Genomic DNA, 22,684 nt, shown 5'->3' on the forward strand with positions numbered 1-22,684 from the left:
TTACGTCAATACTGTTGAATTCTTATGCACATCTTCCAAACACATATGTTTACAGCATACCGAGAGCTCTCTGTATCCACTCAAAAAGTAATAGTAAATTCAGCACCTCTTCTCTTTCTGTGCACTCTGAATTTTACATTTCTGTCACATACTGTTCAGCTCCCTAAACACTAATCCCTACAAAATAGGCAGATTTAAATTCCCAATATTTGTTTTCCTGGCTTTGCAGTTTAAAGCAGAAACAACAACAGAGGCACAGTTTGAGAAAGTGCAGTAAAGTGGGTTATAATAATACTAACAGCTTTGCTTTCATTGGCCAGGCAGATACAGTGAGCTAAAGCAGAAATGAGAGCGAGATTGAGACATCTGTGTGAGCAGCATGGGGAACACTGGGCCAATGAGCCAAAGAGTGTCTTTATCTTCATTATCCTTACATTTCTTTTAGGGGATTAATAAGACAGTTATTAACACTTTACCATGGGGAGCAATTCACACTTTTCACTGGTAGCTGATTACCCGACATAGGGTATTTTCAAAGCACTTAAAATTGAATTCAATTCAATCCTTAGCCCTCCTGTGCAGTTGTATTTAAAAAATAAATCTCTCAAGTGCTGTTTAATGGAAAGATGATTTTTGTCAACACATTTTAAACATAATATTTCTACTAATTTCCAATAATGTTTTGTCTTTAGCATGATGTCGGTATATTAAGTCATAAACTTAAAGGCTTATCTATATGCTAGTAGGCCCACATGGAATCTGCGCGCGCAGAATTCCGCAGATTTTCCGCAGATTTTTAGCCCATCATTAATTCTGTTTGTTTACTTGAGTAAATCTAAGTTTATTCAGTTTTTATTTTTATTAATTACAGTAATATTATTGACTACTATGAAAATGTTTATGTGATTTATGTACAATGCAGTTTGTAAATCAATATTTTCTGTCTTTTAGTAGAAATATTATATGAGAGACTTGCTTTGTTTACCAAATAAAGTGAATCTAATTGGATTTGCATTTTAAACATCAAATAAAAGTTAAAAAGGTATTATTTTTTTTATTTCACATATTAATGTTTTAGTCATGATGCTCCCAAAATAAATCCGCAGATTTTTACCAAAATTCTCTGCAGAAAAAGCAAAAAATGTCCGCAGATTCCGTCTGGCCCTAGCTATTAGGTTAACTAGGCAAGTTTAGTTAATTAGTCAAGGTATGGGATAATAGTGGCTTGTTCTGTAGCAATCAAAACAAACAAACAAACAAAAAAAAATCTTAAAGGGGCTAATAATATTGATCTTAAAACTGTTTAAACGTTTTTAAACTTTGTTCCAGGCAAACTAAAATAGGTAAGACTTTCTCCAGAAGAAAATAAATGTTAAAGGAAATACTGTAAAATGTTCTTGCTCCATTAAACATCACTGAGGAAATTTTTGAAAACGAAGATACATTTCACAAGAGGGCTGAAGGCAAAACATTTACTGTAGTCTTTAACTGTAAAAATGCCTTTTTCTGCAAGACCCATTGTGGCGAGGGGGCGTGGCCAAGAGCCGTGGGAACGGAATGAGGCCGCCGTGTAAAGCCTGGTTTGGTGGATGCACCTGTGGTGCGCACCGGCCTCGAATCCCACGGAAGGAGCTCTGGACTATAAGAGGAGGAACGATGGCAGAAGAAGCCGAGAGAGGACCGTGAGGTCCGTGAGGAGCTGCCGTCGTTTGTTTTGGTTTAGACAGCAGTCTCCGTGAGGAGCTGCCATCCCTGTTATTAATAAATAATTTAAAACTGCGTCGCTTCTCCGCCTCCTTCCCGGCGGCCAAAGGGCCGTAAACTTCATTACACCCATATTATTCATCCCTTAATAATTTCCTACTGTACATCTAAACTTATCCGCTTATAGCAAAATACCTTACTAATTATTAATAAGCAGTAAATCAAAAATTTATGAAGCAAGGGTTTATAGTCAACACTTGTGTAATTGACTACCCCTTCATTATGTTTGTGGCCGTTTTTGCCCTATTGACTTCCATTATAGCCATGGCATCACATATAAACATGCATCTTGATTGTTGATGGTTTTCCCTGTTGGGAAGAGGTAAAATGTGTCATTTTTAGTGTTGATGATCAGTTAGCACCATTAACCCTTCAGATAGGCCTGTGCAAAAAAGTTTCTGGCTTTTATATAGAGTTATAACAGCAAATTATAGTTTGGGTGCATAAATGTTTTGAAAGGTGAGGTGCCTTTTTTGATTTTCTCTGACACTATAATCCAGATATCTCATTATAAAAACCCAAGACTAAGCTTTTTTTTTTTTTTTTTTTTTTTGCATTGCAACTGATGATAAACAGTGAAAATTACACATTTGATCTCTTTTCTAAGAGGAACCCACCAATTATCAAAAACCAAAAAATGTCATTATAGAGGATGTCAGTAGGGCAAAACCAGCCACCCACATATCAAAAGGGTAGTACATTTGCCCAGAGTGTATTGTTAAGTTTTTTTTTTAAATTTCAAAGCATTTTCGCAAAATATGTGTCAAAATAAGATTGGTCACCAAAAATCACTTAATTTACTGAAACACAGAGAAAAGATGTGGCCAAATTAAGACCCCACATCATCCCAGATAAAAACCTTCCCAACAACACACAAGGGTTAATTGAAAAGTCTTACCAAACATAATTAAAACCGTTTGGAGAACCCCTTTCATTTTCCGTGAGGAGCTGCTGTCTGTTTGGTTTTTTGCTCATTAAAAATTATTTAAAAGTTTGTCGGTTCTCCACCTCTTCTTCCTAATGGCCAGATGGCCATCTAACTTCATTACACAAATAAATAACAGAGTTCTTTAAAGAAGCACTAGAAAAGGCTTACACGCATTTAACCTTTGACCATCCTGTTAGTGCCGTCATTGGGCTAATAGATGGACTTCTACACGTTAATGCACAAATGTGTTAGTGAACATCAGATTGGCAGACAAACTAAATTATTAACTAAAGCTGCTTTCATTTTTTTTTACAGTGCAGAATAATTCATAACTATCAAATTTGCTGAATTACTGAATTCCAAATAAACATATCTCATTGACTGCATTAATATATAGTCTAGTCATGCTATACAGAAAAATACTTTCTGAGCAATTTACCTTCTGGCAGCAAGACTTCTTTCCTCTTAGCTTTCTGTCCAAATTGTTCGGAACTAATTTGGTGGCAGCGTTATAAGTGGCGTCTAATTTAAATGAGTCACTCTCCAGCTCACTGAGACAGTTGATGTTCTTGTTTAATACACCACCTGCATTTGTAAAAGAACGAGCGCGAAAAGGTAATTCACTGTCTCAGGAGGGGCCGGAAATCAGAGTCCATTAAGAGAACGCAATTAATGCTTAATAAGTTAATAAGCAAGATAACAAGCAAGTGCGTGATTGCGATTGGGATATTGCAGATTATGCACCTTTTTAGTTTATAGCACGGGGACTGAGGGACTGTATGTGCAGCCTTCCAGGTCGGGCTACAATAAAACAGACGGAATTAAGCCATTCGTCACAGTAATTCACTTTCTATCCGGAACCTTTAAGTCAGGCTAATAATTCACTGTCTTATTGTCCTATGATTAATTCAGGTTTGTTTGGAGGAGAGCACACCCGTAGGGACTGTCTGAGCGAGTCGATGAACACGAGCATGAAAGAGAGGAAAGCGAGAGGATGGATGGATGAAAAGATGGATGATATTCTGGAAGAGCTCTAGGGCTTTTCTGAGAGGAGACACCGCTGTTACATGATCTCCAGCAAGCCAGAAGCACGCACAACGAGGTACTCTGAGCTGACATAATTTACTCACTCTTATGTGGCGTTAAACCTGCGTGGTGTTGTGTTTCATGCGCAAGTTTTATTATATTCATGGCAGCTCATAGTGAGCAAAAAGGAGAGAAATGCATTACAGGGCACCTATTTTACCCTATTTTCAAGATTGAAGATAAGTCTTTTGTATTTCCAGGATGTGTCTGTTAAGTTTCAGCTCAAGACACCCATCAGATTCTTTATTATACCATTAAGAATATTGGGATTTTCTGCTCTGAACACAATGTAGCTGTTTTTGTTGCCTGTGTCTTTAACTCTAGTTCTCCCTGCCCACTTTTCTCACATGCCTGTCACAGTGTCCCTGAATCTCCGCCTCGGCTGCATCAGATAAACAGCACAGTGACAGACATGAAGGAAGCAGATCTCATGTAACGTTTGTGAGAAATACTACAGTAAGAACTTGACCAATCATTATTTGATGTATTTGTCGTGGAGTTGCAACGATGAGTCACACACAATGTCATTACAAAGTTCACACACATGTGAATTGTACTGACACATCCTGTAGCTGTAATTTATTAAAACATGCACTGTTGTAAAAATGTTTTAAACTTGTAAAATTCATTCTTGATCATATTTGATGATGATTGATGATCAAAGAGAGTTGAACAGATCTTTTAATCCCGGTTTGTTTATGCACGTCCTGTCTTGTTGATATGATTTTACTTGTTACTACAGAGATACAGAGTTAAAACGTGGCTGTCAATCAATTCGGTGGGCGGAGAAACTGCACTCTTACGTCACATTGTGTTGGGCCTCAAAATTGGAGGGATTTGGGTCTTATTTTAACATCAGGAAATGTAAAAAAAGAGACTTACTGTCTTTATATCACCCCAATATGACTGTGGACACACTATACTTGCACACAGTAAAAGTCTTATAATAGTAGTAAAAGTAGATTATTTAACTTGTATTTTGGGGCTCAAGTATTCTAAACCTATATCAGTGTCAAGAAAATAACTTGCACTAACATTTCCAAAAAATGCATTGTTGAGAGAAAGGGGGATTTATAATTATTATTTCTATTTTGTATTTGTATATATTTTATTTCTTATGATTGTTATTTTTTTAGTACTACTTCTATTTACTTTGTTTACTATGTATTTTTTTTTCAATAAATATATACTGTATGTACATTGTTTTAAATGGGCGGCATAGTGGCTCAGTGGTTAGCATTGTCAGCTCACAGCGTGAAGGTTGCTTGTTTGATTCCCGACTGGATCAGTTCTGTGTGGAGTTTGCATGCTCTCCCTGTGTTTGCGTGGGTTTTTCTTCTGATCCTCCGGTTTCCCCCATAGTCCAAAGACATGCCGTATATAGTAGGTGATTTGGGCCATAGTGTATGAGTGTGTGAGAGTACAGGCTTGCGGCTGGAAGAGCATCCTCTGCATAAAACATGTGTTGAAATAGTTGCAGGGATCATTCCACTGTGGTGACCTCTGATAAATCAGAGATGAATTGATGTTCTTTCAATGTGAACTTTATAAATGTTTGACAATACATTGAATTGAATTGAATTGAATCGAATCGAATCGAATCGAATCAAATCTAATTAAATTAAATTAAATTAAATTAAATTAAATTAAATTAAATTAAATTAAATTAAATTAAATTAAATTGAGAGAAAGACTTAGAGAACACTGATAAGTCTAATCGATGTATAAGCCATATTTTATAAATTGGATCTAAAATATAAAATAGGCTACCAGTTGTCTAATGGTAAATTAATAATTGATATATGTTAAATTTTTTTGCAGGAAAATATTAAAATTTTTTGCAAAACTTGTCAAACTGTTTACTAATTATAAGCTAATATAATCAATGATACTTTGAGTGTGAAAACAAGTGAATATGACAAAATATAAAATATTATATGTAAAAATATTTAAATAAAAAATGTTGAAATGTTGAAAAATATAAACAATATAATGACAGTACAGATACTCAAAAATACAATATACAGTAAAAATACTTACTGTCCACCACTGGTCGCAGCATGTTTAATGTATGTACTGAAGAAAATATAGAAATGGTTTCTGATATTCATCTGTTTCTGTTTCTATTTCTGTTAATCTTGATCTTCCTGATGACTAAATGATGACAAATTAAGCAAATCCTTTTATTGTCAACCAGTGGCCTATTATTGTACCTGTAAACTGGCACTCAGGCATTAGCTTGTGTGTGTCACAGTAATGATTAAGTCTGGTGCTTACTGTTCTAATTGGCTAGAACAGATAAAAATGTAAATGATTCAGCTACAGTACACACACACACACCAACACAAAGACTCACACAGTTGCACACTCATACATAAAACAAATAAACTATTTGAAATACATTTTATATATAATGTGTCCCGCCGCTTCTGCATTAGTCACCATTACTTCCAGCTGTCAGTTTTTAATGGAGAAAAACTACAACTGAAGCACTGAGAGAAAGAGATCTATTCTTATACAATGACTCAGCACATCCAGTCTTTTTCTCTCTCACACACACGCACACTGCTGCATTTGTACATTACACTTTCTTTGTCCTACTTCAAATGTTTCTTTCTGTTTGTTGAAGTGTCAGGTTTAAAAGCATTATAGAATGCTCATAATTGGAGCAGCGTTATCTCTGCATGCTGGTGAAAATCTGCGAATAGACAATTGTAAAAAATATAAACATAAATCAACCCAGGCTCATTCTGAATACATACCCCTTTATATTTCTGGAGAGCACCAAATAGGTCCCAGGAGCTATGTTTTTTTTTTTTTTTTTTTTGCAGTTTTCGCAAATCCACCAGAGGTCGCTGTGTACACTTTTTGAGATCTTAAATTTCTCTCGCGAGTGCCATTCGTGCCTGCTGTTCTCGCGTAAATTTAATAAAGGTTGCTGTCAACTGACTGACTGACTGACCGACTGATTCCCCCACCCTCCTCCTTTACTAAACCCAACTAGTAGTGTTTTCAAAAGCACAGATTGACCCGATCACTGCCTTACCTAAACCCAACCAATAGTGTTTTCAAAAGCACTGATTGACCAACGTCCACCCCCTTCCCTAAACCCAACCAACAGTATTTTTGAAAGCAATCCGGAAAAAGAAAAGCGTTTTCAGATTTTACTACATTCTCACCGTTATTTACTGTTTGTTTGTTTTATTTTTTGCCTTTTGTTTTTTTTTCCATTTCTTGCCGAACTTGAACCTTTTCCATGTCCCCTGACATACACAGCGAGCCACAGGACTAACGTAACAGCGGAAAAGCTGTCCATACAGTGGTAATCGGTCAGCTGGTAAGCGTGAAATGGAACTACGTCTGCCCTGTAGAGCAGCCATACGTAGCTCTGGCTACATAATATGTGATCTCCGGAAATGTATATAGGGGGTACGTTTTCAGAACGAACCTATGTTGCAACCAATAGTTATAGATATACAGATATGGTTAAGATATAACCAGGGCTTAGTTTGTGCCGAAACACACCAGATCCGGATCCGGCACTTGTTTTACCGGTCCCCCTCCTCAACCGCCCTCCTCTCTCGTCCGCTGTTCACTTTCATTTTCTTGCGTGACTGCCCAACCCTCTTCACTTCCGTCCGCGACAACTAACTGCAACAACCCCACCCCACCCCATTTAATTTTTTTGTTAATCCTAATTTTATTAATCAATGTTTCAAGTTCAAATTTTTTTGTTTATTTTAATTATTTAATTATTATTATTATTTATATAATTTAATTAAAATAGAAAAGTGCTTTAATGTAATTTACTATCCTAATAATATAATTTGTAATTTCTTTATTAAATTACTTTTTTTGTATTCCTTGTGGACTCAAAATCTCTCTTGGCATTTAATACAATAATTTATAGGGTTTTTTTTTTTTAGATGCAGCGCTAACTTTTCTAGTTTTTGCATTAGTCAATAAACCTGACATAATTCAGGTAATAAAGACCATCAATATCTCTCAATATGAAAATAACCGAGGTTTGAAAAGTCTGTCACAATGTCAAAGAATGAGAAAGAGCCAGAGAGATGGTCTTCTGTTGTTCCTTTTCTTTCAAGTGAGTGGGCACACGCTCGGCCCCGTCGCCCACCGCCTGCCACGTTATTTCACACCATCCTCACACACTGCCAAGGCTGAGGTCACCAGGTTTTTTTTCCATTTGAAATTCCTGTGCGTCGTCACACCAGTGCCTGTCTTTGTGGGTCTGTGTGTGTGTGTAGGTGTTTGATTCTATGGAAGAGCGTGACTCATATGACTCTATAGAAGCTTCTTGCTGCCTTATAGCACAGCTCTGCCTTCAAAGCACACGATAATCAACTTCTCAAGGCTTTCTGCCGGCAACAGTGATCAGTGGCACAGAAAAAGACAAAGCACAATAACAGCACTCAAATGAAACTCGGTTATGTGTGTCGAGATTGTTAAGAAGATGGAAAAATGTGAATTGCTGAAGGTTGAAATTTAATATTGAATACAGTTTCTTCTAAGATGGATGAGGACAGTCAAAGATTTGTTACAGGGATATTTTTTTAGACAGAAGATGATTGAGATTTGATTGTAACTTCGATATAAATTGACAGTCAACAATTAAGAAGTTCTGCAACCAAACGAACAAATAAAATATACTAAATGATAAAATCACAAAATATATTGCTTGTAACTAAGTAAATATACAGGGTGGGCCATTTATATGGATACACCTTAATAAAATGGGAATGGTTGGTGATATCAACGTCCTGTTTGTGGCACATTAGTATATGTGAGGTGGCTTGTAAATAACTCATGAAAGAATAAAGATAGGTTAAATCCAAGCACACCATTGTTTTTTCTTGTGAAATTCCCAATAAGTTTATTAAGGTGTATCCATATAAATGGCCCACCCTGTATATCACTATTAACTAAAAAAGAACTATAAATAAAGAGTTTTTTTCCATGTGTCATTGTTATAATGTATTTATAACGTGTGTTTATCATAATTAGAGTGAGTTTTTATTGTAAATTTATTTATGATTGTAATTTTAGTTGCTTGTATATTTTTGTCATTTTAACTATAATTTTTCTTTGTTTTTAATATTTAATGTCACAAAATGCCTATATAATTATCATGAATTCTTTAGTTTGGTTAACAATAATTTATTCTATATTTTGGTAAAGGTATTTGAATTGGCTTCAGATTTTATAAGATATATAAGATATAATTTCATGTTTTAAATAATTAAAATGATTAATTTTTTATTTGGCTATTTTCATTTGAGATATTTTAGTTTTTTAGTTCAATGTTTATTTTATTTCAGTAATAACAATAGTAATAATAATAATAAACATTTGGTTAACTGTAATAACCATTAAACATGTTTTTTTCTAAATCCTGTATATTGGAACTGTTATGAATTGTATTCATTTTAGTGTTTACCATGCTTAAAATGGAAGCATAAATTCATAGTTTATAAAATAAATGTATTGGCCTGACTCAAAATCTAAACTCATTTTGAAAACGAACCACTATATACATTTCTGGAGAGCACCAAATACGTCCAAGGAGGTTTGTTTTTTATTTATTTATTATTATTATTTTTTTGAATAGTTTTTTTTGTTTTCACGAATCCACCAGAGGCTACTGTGTATGCTTTTTGAGATCTAAAATATCTCTTTCACGTGCCATTCATGTCTGCTCTTCTTGCGTAAATCCACCGGAGACCGCTGTCGATTGACTTAATTACTGACTGACTGACTAACCAATTGATTGACAAACCCTGTTTCTTCCCTAAACCCAACCAATAGTGTTTTCAAAAGCACTGATTGATCCGTCCAACCACTTCCCTAAACCCTACCGACAGTTTGAAAAAGCTATCCAGAAAAACAAAAGCCCTCGCCTGATTTTACCACATTTTCAGATTTTACCACATTCTCACCCTGTTATTTACTTTTTCATTTTATTTTTCCCACTTTCTGGAGCCATTCTTCACCGAACATAAACCCTGTCGTCGTGGTCAACTCCTCTCTGCTTGTCAAGTCCGCCAACGTACGTGGTGAGCTACTGGTCAAACTGGTAACAGCAGGAAAGCCGTCGATAAGGTGGTAATCAGTCAGCTGGTAAGCATGAAAAGGAACAGCGTCATACCACATCCTAGCATTCATTTTAAAGACAAAATGCAGCCATATGTACTTCTGGCAACATAATTCTCGATCTCTCCTCAAATGTATATAGAGCTATGTTTTTAGAATGAGCCTGTGTTACCTAAAACACACAAGATTTGGACTTTTTCAAAGCAATCTGGAAAGCAACATCTTGAGTCCAAGTCAATATTTCAGCTACAGAACTCTTTTTATTTAGCAATTGATTCACACTACTGTATATTCTTCAGTCAATCTGACTCAGAGTTTGTCATTTTTCATGTAAAATGCATCAGACTTCATCTGTCAAACCCATCTGCACAAACAAACGCATTCAAGTCATTAAAAGTTAGAAACTATAACAAACTATTCAATGACTTGTTCTTGCTTAACACTCGCTGTTGTGTTTTGTACTCTTTGGGAACACAATGACTGATCAGTCTTGTCAGCAGGATCAACAGTTTGCTGTGTTAACAAGTGTGTCTGTGAGCGTGGTGTTTGTAGTGTGTTAAAGACGGTGGGCGTTCGGCTGCTCAGAGCAGAAAAACGCCTCATTATAGCGGCTAATGGGCAGGACTCCTAACATGAGCCCTTCGTGGGGGACCGGACATGGTCACCACGGCAACCATCCCCACAGCAACCACCATCACAACTCGCACGCATTTCCAGCGGTTGGAGTGAAGCACTGAGACCATATGATGCTGAAATTACAACAAACACTTCAAGTGTCAAAGTCACCTTGGTCACAACCAATATTTTGATTATTTATTTTTGCTGCTTATGTTATGAGATTTGCAAAGAAAATTTCAAGCATTTCTTGTAAAAGAATGAAATAAGGCTTACTGTATGTCAGCAACTGCCTCAATTGTGTCTGATTTTATTTTTTCAGAGGAAAAAGGCAGGGATCTCCCACATTCACACCTGTCGATCTTTTAATGTATTCTAAAACTGATTTAAAAACTGTTGCAATTTATTATTATTTTTTTAAATTTTTTTATTTTTACTAGGCCACAACTCTAAGACCCGGTCCCAATTCTATTTTATAACCCTATACCCCTATGTGTTTACCTCTTCTTCTTGCTCTTGAAACAAAGTGTGAAGGGGTAGAGAATGAACATAATCCACTAAAAAATGGGACAGCATTCTCTAAACATGGCATCTTAAGTCCTGCTAGCTCATGTCACATAATGTCATTCCAGAAGGCCCAAGCATGTTAAACAGATTACTCGCTCACAAAGTTGTTTTGCGCTGTATTTTTATATGAACACTGTTCGTTTTTAGCTCAAAAGCTTATGAGCCTCCGGGTTTCCTCAGGCATCCCTATTATGACTGGTGAATCATGTTGCAAGAAGCACGAAACTGTACTGTGTATTTACACAGTGCTCATATTTTCATGGATGTAACCACAAGAAACAATATTAATGTTTCATCAGACGTGATATAAAAATCGAATTCCCTGCCACTAGACTTATCAGACAGATTGGCCTATTCTGTCAAGTAATCGGGTAACAGTGTCAGAATTTTAACTATGTTGTGTAATGTTTTGCGACAGTTATTATAAAAGACTATTGTCAAAGTCCCTTTAAAGCAAGTCATTTCACTCGGTGGCCATCTTTGAAACGCCTCTCGAGCAGTATGCTTGGGCATCCTATCTAAATGGGGAAACATCAAATTCTCCAAGCCAAGCTTGCGATTACATTACATATTTGAAATCACCAATATAATTAAATAACAACTGTTTCTTACGTTTAGAAACTAAACTAAACGTCAGAGACAATTGTTATTTAATTATATTGGTGCATGCACACTTGAAAGGAACCTCATTTATGACCGTTCTACACATTATCATCCTCTGGATAATGATTGTCTGATTGCACTGCTCTTCTGAAGTAACCCACAACTTGGTCTTGATAGCAAATCTCCTCCAGAAATGACAGCGACTCTGTTTACAAGTGTGTGGGCATTTGAGTAGTTGCAGCTGTCATGTGATGTGCCTTTGACAGGACGAACTGTACCTCGAGTTCATTTCATACAGATTACAACACCAAAAAACTTTTGTTTTCAAGTGCACTTGGTTAATTTAAAAGTACTGATTTGGATATATATCTTATGTCTGTGAAGCAAGTATTCGCTGAGATTCCATCGTGTTTGTTGACCACATGAACTGTCGTAAAAGCTCACGTCTGGTCTGAGCTTTTATCCCAGAGAGTCGTCAGTCTATTGCGATCGATAAAAGGCTTCTGTACTAGAAGGCGGGACTTCGTTCACCATATTGACGCTACATTTTTTCCCATTCAAAACTATACAAGTGACACCTCTGTTGTATTCTATAGACTTGTTATTGTTAGCAAAAGTGATTTAAAAAAAAATGTTTCTTTGAAAGTCTTGACCATAACACGTTAATGCTGTTATGAATGGGTATGCTCTTCACTAGATCGGCCTTCAGCAATGACATTTGCATTACACTGAATTGAACTAAACTGAACTGTACTTGAACAGTGACATTTATTCTGAACTGAGCTGTTTCGGTGTACTAGAATACACCAGCATTCCACACTCTCCAGCCTGCCTAAATTTCTGAAATGTTCTACAATTTGAAAAATTATGGCTTTTTGTCTCTTTTTCATCTATGTTAAGCTGCTTTGACACAATCTACAATGTAAAAAAGCACTATAGAAACAAAAATAACTTTAATTGGATCTATTGATTTTAATAAATCAGATGTTTGCTTGTAAAAATCCTTATTAATTCATTTTTTGTGGGTTTCCTTGCTCTCTTTATTTTGTCGCTGGTTTATTCCGGGAAATTTTTCATACCCTTTATTTGTAGTCTGGTTCTGAAAAATCTTCATCTAAAGTCCTATATGGACTTTCCCTTACCCCTACACCTCATTTTGATGTGGAATTGGCGATTGGGCCTAAATAATAATGCAGAAAATTATGTTACCCATGATTCTGTACAGAAAATTCCATCATTGTTATTAAGCAGTGTGCTTTCAATTTTTGTTTGATGTGAGAATTGTTGTGCTTAAAAGTATATAGCAACAGCATCTTGAAGAGGTGGGATACGTCATATATCAGAGAGCATTTGATTGGCCAGAAGATTAGATGCTTTTTGACCACTCTAGCTTATGCAGTGGTGTAAAGTAACAAATGATAAATACTCAAATTACTGTAATGAGTAGTTTTTCTCAGGAATCGTAATTTACTTAGTAGTTGTAAACATGTGTACTTTCACTTTCCCTATGAGTACATTTTTTTGTGCTGTATTGGTACTTTTACTCCGCTACTTTCCTTCAGCCTGCAGTCGATACTTTATAATTTCTTGTCTATGGGATTGACTGAGTAGTTTTGTGATTCCTGTCTAATCACACATCACACATAGAAGGTTAATCGCATCATAGGGAACTTCCTCAAGACATGGGTCTTTTATAAGTGCAGCAATTGTTTGAAAGCATTAAAAGTGTCCAAAATCTTTACACACATTCACTAGGGCTGGGCTATACTGCAAAATTTGGTATCGATCCGATACCAAGTAAATACAGGGCCTGTATCGCCGATATTGATACAGTTACTGATACTTTTACTTTAAAAAGCATGCACATAAACCTAAATGTACTTTTCTAGGTGAGAACAGTGTGTGATGATTTATAAGTTGAATGCTTTCAAAGCAGCTATAATTAAATGTATATGTTAAAACCCAGGACAAATTTTAAACGCTTTTAAGCCAAATTAAAAAATTGTATTATTGTAATGATCTGGATTTGCAAACACAAACTTATTACTAGTGAACAATGATTTTTTATTTTTTTATTTCATTCAGTCTGTGTTTTTTCATTGTTCAGAATCACTAGTGTAACAATTTTTTTTTTATATATATATTTTTTTTAGTTGGCATGAACTAATACTGAATGTCCTATATAACCCTATTATTAATATCATCACTGTAGCTAGCTACCTGGATATTCATTGCCTCTCTGCAACGACTCGGCCAGTGACCTCTATCTGACACTGCTGGGGGTCTGTCTGGAGGATTTGCCTCCTCTTCTGTCCTTTTTGTAGCTCGGCGTTCTCTTTTTCTTGTTGTTTCATGTGTTTGTGTAGATTTTCTGTTGTTGCCACAGTATCAAATTGACTTCAAAATTTTTGTTTACTGCAGTAAAATAACTCCAAACAGCGCTCCTCTTTCTTTCTGTCATCTTAGAACAGCCAAAAGTGCTTGCGCGTTGCTGAGTCACGTGATAAAAGGACAATTAATAACAGCAGAGAAGGGAGGAGCAACGGTGCATACGAGATATAAAAGGAGCAGGGTATTAAGAGACATATCAGCCCTTTTTTCTAAAACAGGAGCAATGCACGTTAGCTTAAATTAGAGGAAATTCAACTAAAAGTATTGATCTACTATCAATCTGAAATTGTTTAAAAATATACTTAACATACTTGAAGAAAATTCACCAAAACAGTTAATCCATACTGACAGAAATAAGAGAAAATTAATTGTGAGTGCATATACTGTAAATTAGTTATGTATAAAGAAACTTCTAATCAAAAACATTTCATTTTGTGGACGACAAAGAGGAAGGTGGTGAAAGATTATGGGAAAGTGGACAGGTTAGGAGATGAGACTCAGTCCTTAGAGATTCTTGTCACGCTCCCTGTCAAATCAGATTGGAACAAATCACTCAAAAGAAAATCATATTTTCCAGCTTGTTACCGTGGCGATGCTGGCTGAATCAAAAGTTTCAGCCGATGCACTCTCCCATCAATCACCTCTCTGTTATCTGCAAGCACCTGTCTCTGCCTATACATGCACTACATATTGCTCCGAGTGCGTATACAGTTAAGGTTCTTCTGGTCAGGCTATTGTGCACTTTTCAGTGATGGTTTAAAGGAGCTGCCAGGAGTAATGCAATATGACTTATACTGTATAATTCACACCATCTCATCTTATCTGAGTGAATGTATCAGGTTCATTCCATCCATTTCTGCCAAGACAACATCAGTTGGTCTGATGTTTTCCTCTTCTACAGTATCTTGGTCTTGATTTTGCTTGATAGTAGACCTTGTTGTTGGATTTGATTTGTCACTCCTTTTTGGTCTTTCTTCAGCTGTAGGCAATTTTCACTCTCTTACCAATTGAGAATATGCAAAGCTAGTTTTTTAGCCAAATGATAAACTTTCAGTTAAAGCTTAATGTGACTATTTTCAATTTCATACGTTTTTTTTTTCAGCATCGGTGTTGTAATGTAATTACTATACATTCAGTTAAAAGGCATTCGTTTCATGTTCAAGCGTAAAATGAGATGAAAGACTGTGTAACCACTAGCGCCGTCAGGATCAGCCAGCAAGTGCAGACATTCCATTATAAATACTGGGGTAAAATAAACTGTCATATTTTAAAGACATGGCGGGGAAAAATGGAATTTAATCCAGTGCTTCTTGTCCCATCCGAGTCCCAGGCAGTGAAGATCACTGATTTTTTAAAGAAATCAGACCTTAAATGTGACAATTTTATAATGCAAAGACAGTACACAGGAAGCACTGAGGCTGGCTGGCTGAAACTAAAAGTCCATGTACTCAATGATTTTTCCCCCTAGAAAAGTCATGAACATTTTCATCGTTAGTTTAATACTAAATGGAAGACAAAAAATAGATAAATTCACTGAAAAAAGGGTTCATTGGATTTGCTCAATTGTTTTAAAGGAAAGTAGTTGCAAACAATTTATTTATGGACTGAATAAATTTAAACAAAATTTTGATTGAACATTACTAAATTTAATATGTTTGTCAATTCAGCATGTAAATTGTTTGCAATCGCTGCAATCACTCAGTGTAGAGAAAAAAATAAAAATAAAAATTCAATAAAAAAATAATTAAAAATAAAATTAAATTAAATAATAAATAAAATAAATTAGAAAATGTTATAACGAGCAAAAAATATGGAAAAATAAACAACTAAAATTGTTACAAATAATTATAATAATAAAAATTTAAAAACCTTCTGACATTTTTACTTTTTGGCTTAGTCCCTTTATTAATCAGGGTCCACAATAAAATCGAATTAAATCAAATCAAATAAATAAATCAAATATCATAAAATAAAATAAAAAATGGACAAAAATATTTGTAAAAAAAATAAAAATAAAATAATGAATAAAATAAACTAGAAAATGTTATAACGAGCCAAAAAAAAAAGAAGAAAAAAAAGGAAAAATAAACAACTGAAATTGTTACAAATAATTATAATATGCTAAAAAAAATACCTACTGACATTTTTACTTTTGGCTTAGTCCCTTTATTAATCAGGGGTCACAATAAAATAAAATAAAATAAAAAATGAAATAAAATAAATGTAAAGAATAAATAAATAAATAAAATAAACTAGAAAATGTTATAGCGAGCAAAAAAAAAACATATGGAAAAAAAACAACTGAAATTGTCACACATAATTATAATAAAAAAAAAATAAATAATGCCTACTAACATTTTTATTCTTTATACATTTCCATTTTTCCATTCTAAGTTTTGAAACAGCACAATAATACAAGAGCATAAAAATAATGCCTATAAATAAATGTCATTTGAAAAGAAGAATTGAAGCATCATAATAAAAACATCCAAGACACCAAAACAGAATAAAGCTGAAGCAGCTGTCAGGATATAAAATTGGCTATATTTGAAAAAGCCATTTAGCTTTCTCCCACAATCTCTCTCTGCCTTCATTTTTTGTTCCTATTTCCCCCTTAATTATCAGCCTTTCTCTGTGTCTCTTCAGTAAGAACAGCAGAGTAAAGATGACATGCTTTTAGCTGCAAAACCATGATGGATAAGAACTCTTAAAAAAGGTCTGATCTGGTTAGACGCAGAGTCCTTTCTTTCTCGAATCTATTTATTTTACCTCAAGGCCAGAGACACTACAGCCTTTTTAGAAACACACATTTTTAGTTTAGGAGCTAGGAACAGCAGCGCAGCCAGTGAACGCAGCTCGGTAGGGAAGGATGTCTCGCTGAGGGCGTTGTGTTTTTGGATTTATATTCTGTAAGAGCAGGTGATTAGAGCAGGCTTTTAAAGAATCATGAATCATCTATGTCTTATAGCTTGTAAAGGCAGCGAGATGAAGTGATGTCAGAAGGGCTGACGGATGCGTGACGGTTCAGTCCGCCAGACCCTGAGGCGATGTGCTTGTCAATGACTGATCCAAGTTATCCTGCTGACTTAAAAATGGCACACTACTCAAATCTCAAGTGGGGGAAAGACGAGGGAATTCTGCAGAACAGATTTGCATAAAAGCCTCTTTTTTGACGTTGATATCAACATTTCACTTTGACAGGTTGTGTTTAAGTCAGTGTTCATTAAATGGTTCCTTTTATGTCTGACGTGACACTATAATGTAACACTAATGGCCTCGTTCAGAGCCCACATCGCTAACTTCTGATGGCCTCGGCTACATCACGCTTGCATAAAATGTGCGTGTGATGCATGTTTTGTTATAAGAGCAGAATGAACAGCTACACCACATGCACTTGGATTGATTTTTACAGATCTTAGTTTGTCCACAAAGTGCATTAACTTACAGAACAGCAATTAAAGACCAAATTTCTTGTTGATCATAATTTCTGGAGAGAAAAAGCAAAGACAATTAATAAAAGATGAGGATGATTCTTTCTAACGTGCATGTTTTGAGAGGCTGTGTTTTATATTTACTAGGATTACAGAGCGATCGCTCATAATAAGAGGTGGAATCAAATAATTTTATGCATAAACTATATTTAGTTTTTTAAATTGGTTATTAAAGAGATAGTTCACCTTCTCAGGAGTCGTGACGCTCTTTATGAGAATTATGTGGGGTCACTATATAATGTAAAAAATGCAGGGTTCCACACAATTCATTCATGTTTTCCCAACACAAATCAATGTACTCTATATCTGTTACAATAGACATCACATGTCAACCCATGTTTTTGTGGTTCCTGAGCATTTCATCTAATTTAGAGCCTTGTAAATAATATTTACAATGTTTTTATTTAGATTTTTTAATATGTGTGCAAATATTTCTTACATTGTGTGTAAAAAAAAACAGATGGATTGCACTTACTATTTAAAAATTAAGATCTTTTGTAATATTGCAAGCTTTAGATCAGGATTCTTGTAAATATGTCTGTCCATTAGGATGTGAAATGGGTTCAAGATCTGTTACTGAAATTAAATCTTCAATAATGCTGATTAAACTCTTTTATATATAAACAATATTGATGTACTATTTCATCGCTGAAACAAAATATACAGAATATACATAGAAACAGAATATACAGATAGCAAATGGAAATATCTCAGATGTGGACATTATGTGGAGTGATGTGGAAGATAAAGAAAAAGTTTGTTATAAACTAGGTGCAATCGATACAACAAAAATCTCAAATTTAAAGTAACAATGTTACAATTTTAATGTTTGTGATTTTGAAAATAAATTTCATGATTATTATGTTGTTGTTTTTTTTTTTTTGTATTTTATGTTGGTATAATGAAAGTACTTTGTTCTTTCCTGATGCCCATTAAATATATATTCCATTCCATGTATATATAAATAAAAATAAATAAATATACATATTTTTTTTTTCTTTTTTTTTTAAAGGGTGTTGAATTTATATAATTATAATTTTGTCTCATAGCAACCTCAAGAACTTTGAAAACATTTACATTTTTTAGAAACTTGGAACATAATTTGGATCTGAAGGGGTTAAATAACCTCACAAATCGGAAGTAAATAGAACATTAAAAAAATCTCAAGAATTGTTGTTTTAGCTCAATTAAATAAGAAAATAAAAATTTTGTAGTTTGAGGGTTACAAGTGAAACAGACAGCAGTTTGGTTATAAACCAGATTACTGACAGGTCATTTTACCATTTTAATAATCCCTAAACGTGCATTTAAATACAGTTTTGAAAATCAAAATCCTGAGGTACCTTTAAGCATTAAGATATTTTTACCAGCAATTCTGCCTTTACCACCTACTTCTGGCAGAAAGTGGACTTACATTTTCATTAAGGCTGTGGGCAGTTTTTGTTCAGACTGCATTCTTTCATTAATTTTCTTGTCGGCTTAGTCCCTTTATTAATCCGGGATCGCCACAGCGGGGACCGCCAACTTATCCAGCAATTTTTTACGCAGTGGATGCCCTTTCAGCCGCAACCCATCTCTGAGAAACATACACACACACATTCACACACACACACTGATACACTACGGACAATTTAGCCTACTCAATTTACCTGTACCGCATGTCTTTGGACTGTGGGGGAAACCGGAGCACTCGGAGGAAATCCACGCGAATGCAGGGAGAACATGCAAACTCCACACAGAAACGAGCTGAGGCTCGAACCAGCGACCCAGCGACCTTCTTGCTGTGAGGCGACAGCACTACCTACTGCGCCTCTGCTTCGCCCTGTTCAGACTGCAGATTAAATCTAAAAAAGATTTAGATTTAGTTTGAGCTTTTATGCAATATTTGTAAATATTAAATTGAATTATGCATATTATGCACTCTAAAAAAGCGTGTTTGGCATGCTGACTCTTGAGCCTGGGGCTCTTCCCCATTTAATCGGGAGAGAAGGAAGTCTGAGCTCAAGTACCCTTCCGAAAGGGTACCCAAAAAGTGATACGGTACAGTACAGTTCGCTTTTTGGTACCTTTTGACAGTGGAAACTGCCATAAAAGTGGACTGAACCGTATCACACCACTCAGTGGAAACTAGCCATAAAGTAAGGAAATCTAGCTATTTATGTGTGTTTGGATCCATCTGATTGATATATCATTTGATAGCTAATGCGTGACTAGCTGTGGTCAATCATAAGCATTTGATACTCTTGAAATTAGTTCCTAAATAAACTTCACTTCAAATCTGTCCACCATTGTTAAAGCTGCATTGTTTGTGATAATTAAAAACCTAACAATTGTTTTTTTTTTTCATTCTTTTCTGCTAGTTTTTAAGGGGTTAGGGGTCAACCTCTTTATCCTAGGACAAAAAAAAAAAAGACTGCTATGGCATTTACCAATAAACAAGCCTCCAGCCTATCAAACAAACCATGATATTCTTTTACAGGAGTAAATGTCTTTACATTTGACTACCACCCAGTTTTATCAAACCTGATTTGAGTGTGCCAGCATGTTCCACTCCAGATGGTATTTTTTTTCATGAAAGGCAGAGGCAATAATTTTGTTCTCCTGGATTGCTGTTCATAAATCATACTTGAGATCACTCACATTGGTTTCCGCCTGACAGCTCATGTGTTACTCTGAATACCTCCATAATCATTCCCACCTCTCAGTCCATTCTCCATCATTACCACCACCAACAGACACGTGCAGCTATAGAAACCAGGCGATTTTCAAAAGCATCACGTTTCTCAAGGGCAAAGATAAGAAACTGATCTCTAGAATAACTCTTTTAATCTAAAACGACAGCCTGCTGGAAGAAACAGATGTTTTCTGTCCTTGTGAACTTTCTTTGTGTGAATTATTCACCCAAACTGATGAGTGCATTATTGATGCTGTATAAAAAGTGTCATCCAGTTGATGTTTTCTAAGGCATTGCTTACAAAAATTGCCGCATGATGCATTTTAACCGTACACGTCTATAAATAATTCCTCCATTTCTTGGCTGCTCCGCTTTCAGCATATCTCCAAGAGTATTTATTTTGGATAAGTCCTTGAGGAGAATCCAGCAACCTGACCCTCTCAGCAGTGCAGTCCCAGCTTAGCTCCTCTATACTTGATAGAATATTAACGGTGAATCTGTCTCCACTCTTACCGGGCAGTGATGGAAAACATAATGTCTACAAAATCCTGTGGGCAGATAAACTGTCTGACCCAAATGTTCCCCTTGTCATGTTTTCTGGCTTGAATTCCTGCTGTTCTGTGGTTCATAACTTGGACCACCTGGGAAGGATAATGTCAATTCTCTGCCACTTAAATGCCACCGGGAAGCGCTATGTACATTTAGAAAATGCTTGCAGTCTATTATTAATCGAGCATTAGCTCTCCTGATGGACAGATTTTCAGTAAACGGCTAGAGAGAGGGATGAATTTCACATACCTTTTATGTTCATCTACTGCATACAATTTCTTTTGTTTCATTCCCTCAATCTGAAGAAACAGGTAATTAAAATTGTTTAACTCTACTAATAAACATGTAAACTATGTATATGTTTTACACAGTGGATGCCCTTCCAGCCGCAACCCAGTACTGGGAAACACCCATACACTCACACATTTACACACACACTCATTTACTATAGACAATTTAGTTAATCCAAATCACCTATAGTGCATGTCTTTGGACTGTGGGGAAAACTGGAGCACCCAAGAGACCCTCACGAACACTGGGAGAACATGCGAACTCCACACAAAAATGTAAACTGGCCCAGCCAGGACTCGAACCAGGTAGTGACAGTGCTAATCACTGACTGGATGGTTATTCCCTGCATAAAACATATGCCAGAGTAGTAATTGGTGGTTCATTCTGCTGTGACGACCCAGGGACTAAGTCGAAGGAAAGTATTTAGTGAGTGAGCATTTATTCATTCATTCATTTACTTGTCGCCTTAGTCCCTTTATTAATCCAGGGTCGCCACAGCAGAATGAACCGCCAACTTATCCAGCAAGTTTTTACGCAGCGGATGCCCTTCCAGCCACAACCCATCTCTTGGAAACATCCACACACATATTCACACACACACTCATACATTATGGACAATTTAGCCTACCCAATTCACCTGTATCGCATGTCTTTGGACTGTGGGGGAAACCGGAGCACCCGGAGGAAACCCACGCAAACGCAGGGAGAACATGCAAACTCCTCACAGAAACGACAACTAAACCGAGGCTCGAACCAACGACCTTCTTGCTTGAGGCGACAGCACTACCTACTGCCCCACTGCTTTGCCCTGAGTATTTATTATTTAATTAAAAAAAATTTTATTATTTAAGATAAAACAGTTGAAATTCAATACTTTACAGATGGCAATTAACCTGAAGGATGTTGTGCAAGAACTTCAATAAAATTCCTTTAAGAGCTAGAGCTATATGTCACTTCTTTTCCAACACAATCTCACGGCAATTCGTAACTTTTTCATTTAGTGGCTAATTCGGACGAATTCGTACGATCTAATTTGTACATTTTAGTACAATTTGCTCATCCCCCAATGACGGTTGGGTTTAGGGGTGGGGTTAGGTGCCACGCCTCCTGAACTCATACGAATTCGTACGAATTAGCCACTAAACTGCCAAAACGTAAAATACTTACGTTTTCTCGTGAGATCAGGCTGTCTTATCACAAATGCTGCCATGTGTTTACTCAAATCATTTTGCTATGCTAAATTTGTACTAGTTTGTACTTTGACTCTTGACAGTCTGAGAAATGTGAAAATGTATGCGTAATAAAATGTTTGAAAACACATTTGCACTGTTTTAGGTGTGCTATCAAATATTTAACTTAAAATGTAAGATCATTCACGTGTATACTTTTAAAATATATGTCTTTGTGAAAAAAGTAGATTCAATGTAACTAGCTAATTTTAAGAAGTAACTTGTAGTGTACACTGTAAAAAAAAGCAGTTTTCTGTATTTTGTGATTCGTAAAGTTTTTTTATAAAGTAACTTTGAGAGGATCACATGCTTATGATTGACCACAGCCAATAAGACCATCCCAAACCTACAGTATTATAAATTACAAGAGTTTCTTATCTCAGTATCT

General features: G+C 35.6%; 1 long non-coding RNA gene across 1 annotated transcript in view; it reads left to right on the forward strand.

Annotated features, from left to right (window-relative positions):
• Positions 1–4,819, forward strand: part of LOC137489247 (uncharacterized) — a 13,126-nt gene extending 8,307 nt beyond the window's left edge. Inside the window, exons 2-3 of the long non-coding RNA XR_011008648.2 lie at positions 3,605–3,794; positions 4,139–4,819. This is a non-coding gene — a long non-coding RNA (uncharacterized lncRNA). The remainder of the gene's footprint in view (positions 1–3,604; positions 3,795–4,138) is intronic.
• The last annotated feature ends 17,865 nt before the right edge of the window (positions 4,820–22,684 follow it).

The sequence above is a fragment of the Danio rerio genome, chromosome 24 (assembly GCF_049306965.1).
Source record: "Danio rerio strain Tuebingen ecotype United States chromosome 24, GRCz12tu, whole genome shotgun sequence".
NCBI classification, from domain to species: Eukaryota; Metazoa; Chordata; class Actinopteri; order Cypriniformes; family Danionidae; genus Danio; species Danio rerio.